This window comes from Dysidea avara, chromosome 4, assembly GCF_963678975.1.
Source record: "Dysidea avara chromosome 4, odDysAvar1.4, whole genome shotgun sequence".
In the NCBI taxonomy this organism is placed as follows: domain Eukaryota; kingdom Metazoa; phylum Porifera; class Demospongiae; order Dictyoceratida; family Dysideidae; genus Dysidea; species Dysidea avara.
This window is the reverse complement of record NC_089275.1, coordinates 88,887-93,993: the sequence shown is the minus strand read 5'-3', so window position 1 is coordinate 93,993 and position 5,107 is coordinate 88,887. Positions and strand designations below refer to the sequence as shown.

The 5,107-nt window shown below is 40.9% G+C and overlaps 1 long non-coding RNA gene across 1 annotated transcript; it reads right to left on the bottom strand.

Moving 5' to 3' along the window:
- Positions 1-4,489: 4,489 nt before the first annotated feature.
- Positions 4,490-5,107, bottom strand: LOC136253337 (uncharacterized). Its single transcript, XR_010700085.1, has 3 exons — positions 4,781-5,107; positions 4,603-4,718; positions 4,490-4,553 (listed from the first exon to the last, which is right to left on the bottom strand). It is a non-coding gene; the product is annotated as an uncharacterized lncRNA (long non-coding RNA).

The following is a 5,107-nucleotide window of genomic DNA, read 5'->3' as shown; positions in this document are numbered from 1 at the left end:
TGAGTGTTTTACCCTTCAATGTCTAAACAATAAACAAATAAATAAATAATACGCTGCCGTAATAATATTATGCTCATCCTCAAAAATATTGTCTTTCAAAATATTTATGCTACCCGGGGGCTGCCTTGCGGCACTCATTTATGGCTAGGGGGCTCCTGTTATGGTCAGTGCCAGGTGCAGTTTGGGACTCAAGCTATGCGATGGTGGTCTGGCATGTTCCAAAGGATAGGTAGCTATTAAGGGAGTGGCACTCCTATTATCCTGTACTCTGATCCTCATCCTCCTTGAACTATTGGTCAAAGTAAAAGTCAAGCTAGCAAAGGACAAGCACAATAATATTACTCATAAAGTGTATGGCCACAAATGGTACTTTTCAGCCGCATGAACATAATTTTATATTATTGTCATGTAGCTTTTAGGTCAAGGGTCAAGTCAAGGATCAGGGTTTATTTTTGAGTATGACCTAGGATGAGGATAGGAGTACAGGATTATTGGAATGCCAACCTCTTGGGTACTGATACAATCATATCTGGAGGATTAATTTAGCCCGGTGCTCTTATAATATGATGCTAACTCCATGATTAGCAGTTTGTATACATACACATACAAAATGCAATACAAACTGGGGCACTCATTATAGCAGAATTTAACTACATCATGATCTCAAGAGTTAAAGAGTTAGAGTCACCATCATGAGCCAGTCAAGCAGCAATTATCATCATGATTTTCCTGTATATGATCGCATTTTAGTCACAGTCATTTCAGAGCCATTGCTATGAAGAATACGTGACAGATCAGCTACACTATTCCTATATCATCATAACATATAGTATAGTAGAGGAGAGGAGAGGAGAGTCAGGGGACCAAACAACATCATATGATCATGATTTCTTGCTAGTGGTATTGTTTGAACACAAATCAGTTTGAGGATTAGCTACATTCGCGACTAAGTCCAATACTACTAGAGGATCCACCACAATAACATGTTGTACTATCGCACCAGAGAACAAAAGCTATGATAACTACACTGAAATGATACTGACAGTGCATGGTGTGTCAAGGAAAGGAAAAGCTTTCAATAAGTATAAAAATAGTAATATTTTTATTATGTACTCTTGGTATAAGTAATTTAGGTATGGAAAGTGATCAATTTCTAAGACTCACTGGGCAATCTCTTAGCTACCATAAAATTGAAAAAGAGATTGAAACAACAGCTGACAAGACAAAAATTTGTCTGCAGGTTTATTGCTCTTATTTTGAACACAGTTCTGAAACAACAACAAAGAAGATGGCAGATAATGGCCTAAGACGCTTATTTCTATTGTATCATAATATAAAAAACGGAATGCTAGATGATCAAATTCCAGACTGTACTTCTTGACACTCTTTCTTCCTTTGCCTATTCCTGGCTGAGACTTGATGAATGTCCTACTAAATCAAAGGTCAGTTCTACTAAGTTGCTTCTCTCATTGTAAAGAACAATATCTCTGTGTGATATGGGGTATACATAGTAAGGAATTGTTGCTTGCGGAGAATCACTTGTGGTATGATGAATCTGTTAACGGCATTAAATGATTGTCTACCTAGACTTCCAGAAGGCATTCGATACTGTACCACATTGTCCATTATTGAAGAAGTTGGATGCATATGGAATTAAGGATCAGGAATTTTCTAATGAATTTGTTCACAGCAAGTCATTCTTTTAAAACTTTCTCAGTATCAAGTGGAGTTCTTCAGGGCTCTGTAATGGGGCCTTTAGTTTATGTAAATGATATACCTGAGCAAGTTGGATGTAGCTAATATTAGTATGTTTGCTGATGATACAAAAATTTGCACCGCCATTAAAAACATTGCCGATTCCTGTAACTGCAAGATGATTAGAATGCACTAGCCAAGTGGGCTAGTGATTGACTACTTAGATTTAATGTTAATAAGTGTAAGCACATGTCAATTGGGGCTAAACTAGTCACTTTGAATTTATATAGCATAGCAGACATGAATAATGTTAATCACAGTTTCTCTACTACAGATTGTGAAAAAGATCTTGGCTTGGTGTGTGGATAACATCAACTTTATTTGCAACCCATATATAGCATTCAGTGCCAGAAGTCCTATAATAAAGCAATGCAGAGTCTTGCAACAATTAAGCGTACTTTAAGTTTGTATCAAAAGGTTCCTTTAACATGCTTTATGAAACTTACATACATCCACATGTTGAACATTGCATTCAAGCTTGGAATCCATATTACGCAAAATATATTGATCCGATAGAGAAGATCCAACACTGTGCTACTAAATTTGTTCCAGAGTTATCTAACTACCCTATGAAGAGCGACTGAAAGAATTAAACCTTTTCCCTTGTATTGCAGAAGACAACAAGGCGACTTGATAGAGACATTTAAATTTTTTAAAAACCACTCAAACATTGATCCTAATAATTTTTTAACCCTATCACCAATAAATTTCACAAAGGACAGGATTATTTCCTGCCTCAAAACTGATGGGGCTGCTGGTCCCTCTGGTATTGATGCTGCTGGTTGGCGGCATATGTGTACTTCCTTCCAGTCTGCATCTGCTGATTTGTGTGATTCCCTTGCCTCTGTTGCTAGATGGATGGCATCTGCTTACATAAATCCTCATGGCCTTTCACCCCTCTTGGCTTGCCGCCTTATTGCCCTCGACAAGAATCCAGGCGTTCGTCCCATCGGTATAGGTGAGACGAGTTGTCGGATTATATCCAAAGCTATTCTTTTTATGGTGAAGACTGACATTTTGGAGGCTGCAGGCAACCTCCAACTTTGTGCTGGTCAAGAGGCTGGCTGTGAAGCTGCAGTCCATGCTATGCAAAGCCTTTTCCATTCTTCTAACACCCAGGCTGTGCTTTTGGCCGATGCCTCCAACGCTTTTAATTCCTTAAATCGGCATGTTTCTTTACACAATTTACACTTTATCTGCCCTCCACTTGCTGTTACTCTTACCAATGGGTATAGGGAGGCATCCTCTTTATTTATTGATGGTGATGTCTACTCTCTGAAGAGGGGACCACTCAGGGTGATCCCTTGGCTATATGGCCATGTATGTGCTCTCTACTGTTCCTCTTATACAAAAGTTGGATGGCTTGGCCACTCAAGTATGGTTTGCAGATGATGCTGCTGCTGCCGGGTCTCTTGCTGACCTGCTGGTCTGGTGGAAACAGTTGTCTGGTTTGGGTCCTGGTTATGGGTATTACGTGAATGCTTCCAAGTCCTGGTTGGTTGTTAAAGAAGATTACTATGACACTGCCTGCACTTTAGTTGCTGGTACTTCCCTGCGCATTACAACTGAAGGTCGTCCCTACTTGGGGTTCCCCTGAATTTAAATCCATCTTTCTTCAGGAAAGGGTATGTCAATGGCGGAATGACATTATTCAGCTTTCCAATTTTGCCTCCAGTCAGCCACATGCTGCACATTCCGCTATGATACACGGCCTGTCATCTCGTTGGACCTTTTTAACTAGGACTGTGTGTGATTTGTCCTCTCAACTCGCTCCCCTTGAGGAGGCTATTCGTCTGCACTTGCTGCCAAAGTTATGTCTCCATACCCCTAATGACTCTGAACAGGCTATGTTTGCTTTGCCAATACGTCAAGGGGGCCTTGGTGTATTTGACCCTTGTAAATCTTCCCAAGACAACTATCAGTTTTCCACATCTGTTACATCCCCCCTAGCATCTGACATCCTGAATCAGCTTTCTTGCTTTGATTCCTCCATCCTACAACAACAGCGTGCAAACAAGAAGCTCTATCCATCAAACGTCAGAATCTCTCAAAGATTTTCAGAGTTTTTCTCGACTTTGCCCAACAATCTCCAACTGTCCCTGAAACTTGCTGGTGAGAAGGGTGCATCCTCCTGGCTTTCCACTTTGCCTTTGGAATGTCATGGATTTGCTCTCCACAAAGGTGGCTTTTGTGATGCGTTAGCTCTCCGTTATGGTTGGTCTCCTAAGAATCTTCTTGTCAGCTGTGTCTGTGGCAGATTGAACAACACTGAACATGCTCTCAGCTGTCTGAACGGAGCCTTCCCTACCATCCGCCACAATGACATCCGAGATTTGACTGCAGAATTAATGTCAGAGGTTTGTCATGATGTATCTACTGAACCTCCCCTTCAGCCCTTGAGTGGTGAATCTCTCTCCCTACGTACCTCGCTACGTACAGCTAACCAAGATGTCGGTGCTCGCTTGGACATCAAGGCTTCTGGATTCTGGGGTTCTCGGTTTGAACCTACTTTTTTTGATGCTAGAATATTTAACCCTTATGCCCCTTCAAACCGTTGTAATCCCTATCGCCAGCATGAAACTTCGAAGTGCCGTCAGTATGAGGAGAGAGTGCGAGAGGTGGAACATGGTAATTTTAGTCCTCTTGTTTTTCAACTTCTGGAGGCATGGGTGCCTCCACCACTGTGGCTTACAAGCGCCTGGCCTTCCTCCTATCTTGTAAGTGGAAATCACCCTACTGAATCCTCTAGTCCAGTGTCGGTAATGTCTGGGGTACCACAAGGCACAGTTCTTGGACCTCTAATGTTCTTATTGTATATAAATGACATAACTAAAGACATCAACTCACCACTCTGCCTGTTCGCTGATGATTGCTTGCTTTATAGAGTTATCAATAGTGTAGAAGACATCAACAGACTTCAAGAAGATTTAAATAAACTGTCAGAATGGGCCGATACTTGGCAACTTAAGTTCAATATTAGTAAATGTACAGTTATACGTTGTACGAGATCCTTATCACCACTCACTTACGACTACACACTTCACAGTCACATACTAGATATATCTGATCAACATATGTACCTAGGAGTCTTAATTCATAAATCACTGTCTTGGTCACCTCACATATCAAATGTTGTCAATAAAGCATCTAGAACACTCAATTTCTTAAAACGCAATCTAAACAAATGTTCAAAACAAGTTAAAGAATCAGCTTACCTAACAATGGTGAGACCACAACTAGAGTATGCATCTGCTGTCTGGGATCCCTACCACATTGGAGATATTTCAGAGTTAGAGAAAGTACAACGAAGAGCAGCGCGCTGGGTGTTGAATGACCATGGCAGATTCAGTTC